The sequence below is a fragment of the Zalophus californianus genome, chromosome 12 (assembly GCF_009762305.2).
Source record: "Zalophus californianus isolate mZalCal1 chromosome 12, mZalCal1.pri.v2, whole genome shotgun sequence".
Classification (NCBI taxonomy): Eukaryota; Metazoa; Chordata; class Mammalia; order Carnivora; family Otariidae; genus Zalophus; species Zalophus californianus.
The window spans coordinates 31,398,779-31,405,894 of NC_045606.1; the positions used below are offsets into that span (position 1 = coordinate 31,398,779).

General features: G+C 40.6%; 1 long non-coding RNA gene across 2 annotated transcripts in view; it reads left to right on the top strand.

Moving 5' to 3' along the window:
* LOC113911986 overlaps window positions 1–6,345 on the top strand; it is an 11,801-nt gene extending 5,456 nt beyond the window's left edge. For both annotated transcript variants that reach the window (XR_003516656.1, XR_003516655.1), the window contains exons 3-4: window positions 1,702–1,769; window positions 6,209–6,345. This is a non-coding gene — a long non-coding RNA (uncharacterized LOC113911986). The remainder of the gene's footprint in view (window positions 1–1,701; window positions 1,770–6,208) is intronic.
* The last annotated feature ends 771 nt before the right edge of the window (window positions 6,346–7,116 follow it).

Genomic DNA, 7,116 nt, shown 5'->3' on the forward strand with positions numbered 1-7,116 from the left:
CTTGCCTGAAAAATAACTATAAAACTTTATCATGCTGGTGAGGAAATGCCAAATACAGATGATTTGTTTTATATGTATAGATTATTTGCCAAACAATTGATTTCACTACTGTAGATTGTTTTTGGGTATGTAAAACTTCATTTGAAAGGATTAATTAAAATATTTGAAAAATTGATGCACAGGTGCAAAATTCAAGATTTTTTTTTTTTTAAAGATTTTTTTTTTATTTATTTGAGAGAGAGAGAATGAGAGACAGAGAGCACGAGAGGGAAGAGGGTCAGAGGGAGAAGCAGACTCCCCGCAGAGCAGGGAGCCCGATGCGGGACTCGATCCCGGGACTCCAGGATCATGACCTGAGCCGAAGGCAGTCGCTTAACCAACTGAGCCACCCAGGCGCCCAAAATTCAAGATTTTAAAGCAGTGCATAAGAAAGCATTTCCCCCCAGACATTGAGTTCTCCTGCCCGGAGGCAACCCTGTTGATGATTTATTGGATTCCTTTCATAGACAAACTATGCATATGAAAACATGTCTATTTAGTCTTAAAAAAATCCAAGTGGCAGCCTCCTAGTTACATTCTACGCCTTGCTTTTTTTCACTTAACAATGCAACTTAGAGATCATTCAGAAAGAGCAGTCAAGGCAGGCCTATTTGAATTTACGTCCCTACATGCCCAGCCCAGCTCCCTTTCCTTGATCCCCCCCTTTCTCTGCTTCGTTTCCATAGCTCTCACTACTTGCTACTGCATTATAATTGAATGATTCACTATGTTTATTGTTTGTCTTTCCCCTGGATTGCTGGGGCCATGGGGACAAAAAATTTTTGTGCCGTTTGTGGTCTGCTGTGTATGTAACACCTAGAATGGTGACTGGCACATAGCAGGGTCTCCATAAATATTGTTGAATGAATGAATGAATGAATGAATGAATGAATGGATGAGTATTTCAAAGGAAAAATGATGCATTGGTAGAAACCCATAGAGAAATATGTAGAAATTGAAGATCTTTGAAAACATTCATGTAAAAACTGTATGGATGTGATTAAACCTCTTCACCAGCGGAAGTGGAAAGCTCAAGTAACTGGCTCTGTTGATTGCCAAACATTTTTGTGCTAAAATCGTTCAGAAAAGGCCAATGCCTCTGGCTACTTATCTCTTGCTATTCCCAGGGTTCTGCTTCACCCCCCCCCCCCAGACTTCTTTTTCAGCTATAACCTTTTCATTTAATTACTTCCCTCCCAGCTCTGTATCTCCTATGTCTGCAGTAGCATTTTGTGAAAATGTAATGGAGTTCTGTGTCTTTTTTCTGAAAGCAAATTTGTAGTGAGATATCTCACTAAGTCCCAGCAGTTAGCACTTGTAAACAGGCTGTGGGAGGATGTCCAGCATTCATTATAGAAAACGAAGGAGAGCCTACCCTCTTTGCGTTTGGGGACCATACAGGAGGCGCTGAAAGGGTTTGGATTCGTCAAAACAGTCACCTGTGTTTTTATATAACGATTGCAGGCAAAAGGGCTGTGGGACAGATGCTTTCAAATGGCCTAAGTAAAAAAATATTTAGAATCATTAAAAAAAAAAAAATGAGGTGGAGGAAAACAAAATACCTTGTTCTCCTGGTCCCTTTTAGGTAGATCTCTGATTTGGTGGGGCTAGTGGCTATTTGGAATATTCTTAATTTGTGCTTTCTTCCATTTTGTAAAGCAGTGATTACCTAATGGATTTGATACATGAGGAAGACCACACGGAAAAGCATACTTGGAGGCGGTGGAGGGGTAGGTTATATTTTTTTATGTCATTCAAATATGAATTACTTAAAACCCTAGATCAGAACTATTTTAACTTTGAACTTAAATCCAGGGCCATTCCTATCTTAATGGCTATTCCTTAAGAAGAAAGCAAGAGATATATTTTAATTAAATACTAGAAATTTAAATAGAGAAGTTTGTCAAATCTTGTCAAAATCCACTTGCTAGAAATAAAGCCTTATTATTTTTTGGAGAGATTGACATCTTTCGATCCTGGTGCCCTTTCTCCCCTTCAAAGAATAAAACCTTATTTGACCAGAGGGAAGGAAGGAAGCCAAGTAAAGTTCACCTAAGAAACCCAAAAAGATTCAGTCAAGTTCATTGACTTTAACTGTAGTGCCATTAGGACTCTGTAGAGAGCAAAATGGAGTCTCTCATGTCAAGCAGGGGCCTGTGTCAAGCAATGACGCAAGCAATTTACGTATTGTAGCTAGGAGATATCCCCAGGACCAGTGTCAGCTGACACCCCAGAACTGGGATAATGAGCAGAACCAGAGGAGGTCTGCGGGGGCCTGAGATACATTAAATCCCTTTGGAAAGGAGAGGATTTGGGTAGCAAACTGTCAGACTCTTCAGACATGACCCCTCTATGTCTGACCACTTAAAAAAGGCAACTGCGGCTGAAGGCTCTGCCTGATGGATCCCCGAACAGAACCAGGATTCTTTGCTGCTTGAACATCAGAAGCAGTCAGTGCCAAGAGCTGACCCAGACCCGACCGAGGTCTCATCTTAGCTGCGTGCCCACAGACTGACTTTGCATGTGGTTCATTAACTTCCTGCACCCTTCTGTTATCTTGTGTGTTTGGGGTTTGTCTTCTGTCCTGCTCCGTGTGCTGTGTGAGAGGCCAAGTTTAATCACATGGTGAGATGTCATTGAGTCTGGAATCCTGAACCTGCTTTATAATTGTGATTTAACTTTGCTTTACGATTGAACACAGCTGACACTGTGGAAAGACAGAACTCGTGTGTGAGCCTTCATAGCGTGCTCATGACAGACCTCCTCACTCAGGGACATTTTAGTGAATTCTAAGAAGTCCAGGTTCGAGGCTACTATGCCTGAAAGGGAAAAAGGAAGAGACAGGAAAACTCTAAAAAACAGCCTCAAGGGCTCCAAGTACAACTGTCTGGGATACTTTATTGTAGGAACAAAACAATCAGGAAATGCTAAGGGAATTACCATATATGTCATAATATGTTAATCTTTATATTAATAGCCCTATTATGACAAGAAACATTATGTTTAGTGTGCTTCAATCATACAAAGAATGGTATAAAAACTATTTTAATGGCATTTCTAAACAAAATGTTTGTCATAAAGTCAGTTTTTTTTTTTTTAAAAGGTTTTATTTATTTATTTGTTGGGTGGGGGTGGGGAGAGAGAGAGAGAGAGAGAGAATAAGCAGGGGGAGCGGCAGGCAGAGAGAGAGGCAGGCTCCCTGCTGAGCAAGGAGCCCAATGTGGGACTCGATCCTAGGACCCTGGGATCATGACCTGAGCCAAAGGCAGATGCTTAACCGACTGAGCCACCCAGGTGTCCCATAAAGTCAGTCTTTTATACTGACCCACCCTCCTTCCCGAGAAACCACTCATAGTCAAGCATATCCACCTTTTCATAACTAATAATTGCCACACTTTCATTTCACAACTCTCATTTTCTCATCATGACCTCTGTCCATCCAGTCCACTCACCTAGTCTGTCCCACCCTTGCTAGCTTCTAACTTCATTTCCTGCTCTTATTTATTTTTCTATTTGTCACTTGCTCTTGCTTCCCCCATCTTTTCGCTTCTCTTACCCAGCTGAGATTCCATATACTACTATGACTCTTTTCTTGCAAATGCTTTTTGATTCCCTTGGGTATCTCTTTGTGCATTTCCCTTATCTGGCAAAATCTCAACCTTGGTTTCCCCCAGCTAACTGCCTACTTTGCACCTCCACTCAAAGCAGCTAAGTGTTGCTGGAGAAAATCACACAGTTGTGCCGGCTGGAGTCATTTCAAAACCATGACCACACATGGCACATTACACTAAGTGACATCCTACTGTACCTGGCAAGCGTAGTCAATGCCTAACTCTCTGAAATGACTCCTTAAATCTCCACTTCTCTTCCCCACTCAGTCAGATGTTATGAAGTCACCATGATCTAATCTTCCTACCTCCAGTTCTAAGAGCCCACCATATTCATCCTCACACACTCTGCCGGGTCTTTTTGCCCTTGAGGCCATTTTCCACAGGTATGCTCTGGATCCCACCCCACGCTACCTGCATAAAGACCACTCCTCCAATTATCTTCTTCCTTTTCCCTGTCTTCAGTCCCTCCCTGTCCACTGGATTGTAGCTGATAGCGTTCAAGTAATGACTTCATACACTAACCTTGAGCATTTTTTCCCATTGTGGGATGTTTGTATGTTGTAGTTACTATGGCTTCTGCTTGGAAAGGTCTTAGCTCAGAGCTACAAGTGACTGCCTCATTATTCTGGTCTCAGCTCAGCTTTTCTTCTTGTTGCCTTTAATGACCTTAGCTCCGATTAGCTCTCCCATCCACCACCGTTCAGGTAAGCACTGTATGTCGCATTACATAGTTTTATTTTCCTCATGGTACATATTACCTGAAAGTATCTAACTTTTTATTGATATATTTATGTGTTTCTTTTCCCACTGGAGTGTAAACTTGTTGAAGGCCAGGGACCGTTTCTTCTTCATTACTGTGTTACTATATTGCTGGAGAACAGTTACTGGCATTCAGTAGGTGCTCAATAAATACTGACTGATGGATTGATTGGATTGACTACTTAAGGGTAGTAATTACAGTAATTTGGAAGACATTGTTCCCCTGGGTCCTTTCTGGAAAGGTGGGGTTAATCTGTTGAGTAAGTCTAAGGACTGTAAATCTACCAAGGACTGTATAGTATCAATAAGTAGGTGAACAAATTGATAAAATATTTACACCTTTGAATGCATACTTCTAGGTTTAGGTGACAGTATTCTTTCTATTTTGAAGACATGGAAAATATTCATGAAGTTATATGTGTGGACAAAGGCCATATCACCATGCCTTGGCACCTAGCTTTCAAAGTCTTAGGATATATAAAGGGTGTTGAATCCAAACAAGAATTTCCATATTTGGGCATCAAGCAGTCTCCCTTTTCTGAATGCAAGTATAAGTTGGTCTACCCAGCTCAGATACCATTTTTCTTAGTACCTCATTAAGAGTCTTTTTCCCCACTTTTTTAGGACTTTATGTAAACATAAAAGTCTTAGTTTAGCAGAGTTGGCTACATACCACTAGATGAACTATAAATTTTTGAAAACTCACAAAGTGCTAATTTGAGAACAAATATAGACAGCATATCTTAAACAATTCAGTCATAGCTCCAACATGGGGTGGGTGATACTCAGCCTATTTCCTTCAGGAACGAGGAACACCCTTAGGCAGCAGTGACTAAGGAGACATCTGTCTTCATCCTGTTTTTCCATCCTACACTAGCCCACACCTTCCAGGACTGGCCTGGGCACAGCTCATTTCAGAGATGATTACCGGGAGTTTCTGGTTTGTGTCTATAATTTCTCAAAGTTAAGTCCCTAAAATATCTTAACTTTCTGTTTCAACTACACAGTCTGCACCAGCTCTATTTCAGTTCTGTAGCTACATATACTCCCCGTGTTTATTGTTCAGATCTGCAGTGCTAAGAATTTATGATGTGCAGTTTTTTAAAAATACAGAAGTATCTACTGAGACTGTGTGTAAGGAAAAAAATGCTTTATACTTTGTGTATTTCCTGTCATCATCTACCAAAAGCCTCAGTAGCTAGCATGTATGAAATTTTAAGATTTTTAAGATTCTTTGATGTAGTCAGTTGAATTGGTGTCCCCCTGAAAGATATATCCCAGCCCTCAGCCCTGTGAGTCCCCTGCGAATGTGAACTTCTTTGGAAAGTGGGTCTTTGCCGATGTAATTAAGGATCCTGAGATGAGATCATCCTGGATTTAGGGTGGGCTCTAAATCCAGTAACTTGTGTCCTTGTAAGAGAATGGTTTAGAGACACGGAGAAAAAGGCCAGATGAAGACAGAAGCAGACCCAAGCAAAGGGATGTTATGCAGACCCAAGTGAAGGGATGCCAAGGGTTGCTGTGAGAAAGGCCTGGAACCGGTTCTTCCTCAGAGCTTCCAGAGGGAGCCGATCCTATTGAAACCTTGATTTTCACCTTCTGGCCTCCAGAACTGTGAGATAATAAATTTTTGTTGTTTTATGCCACCAGTCCTATGGTAACTTGTCATGGCAGCTCTAGGAAATTGATACACTTGGTTTTAGGTGGGAAAATAACAGATTCTTGGCTTGAGTAATGCCATGAAAATCCTCACCTATTACTGATTATTTCTTCTTTTATGGTTATTTCCTGTCTCATAGATCATCAGTTGCCCACTTTTGCTGAGATACCGTATTAGTTAAGGTGGTTGCTCCTAACCTTTGCGATAAAGACAACCCAATACCAACAACAATCAACCAACCAAGTAAATAAAAAGAAATCTGTACTTCTGTGGCTTTGCTTTGTAAGTATTTCATGTATATTATTATAAACACTACAATTAGCATGCATTTTAAAATATTTTAATGAACAATGCCTAACTTAGAATTTTGGTGAAATGAACCTTTCTTCTCTTAGAATTTTAATCAAAATATTGCAGAGAGAAATATACTTAGCAACATGATCTTGGATAGTTAAGATTGTCATATGCAAATTATGGGTTTTCGGGACACAGAGAGTAAATCATGTGAGGCTGGAGTACCTGAAAGAACACCACTGTGCTCATCCTTCTTCAGGGCCCTTCCAGGAGCCAGTTTAGCGGTAAAGTGAATTTCTTGGATGTTGCTTGTCAGAGGGTATCAGAGATTCTCTGCATCCGTGGACTTCAATCTTTCCTGTGCTGGCTGCAGTCACAGTTGTGGGTCTTTGCTGTCTGATCACTCACTGACGTCCAAATAGTTCTAGAAGGTAAAAAGCTTGTGTTTATTTTGGTAATAATTGCAGTTGGTGAACACCAATTATATGTGTTCTATTTATAAAAGGGACAACCAAGGGTTCTTAACCTGGAGTCTGTGAATTCAGGTTCGCAGCAAAAATTCTCTATTTTTTATGAAACCCAAACTGAAACTCAATTGTAATTCAATTTCGGTTGCTTTTGTAAACTTACTTATGCATTTATCAATTTTATTCTGAGAAGGGGCCCATGGGCTTCACCAGAATGCCAAAGAGGTCGATGGCACAGGGAATTTAAGAACCCTTGCATTAGTTCTTAGAAAGACAACAAGGGTCT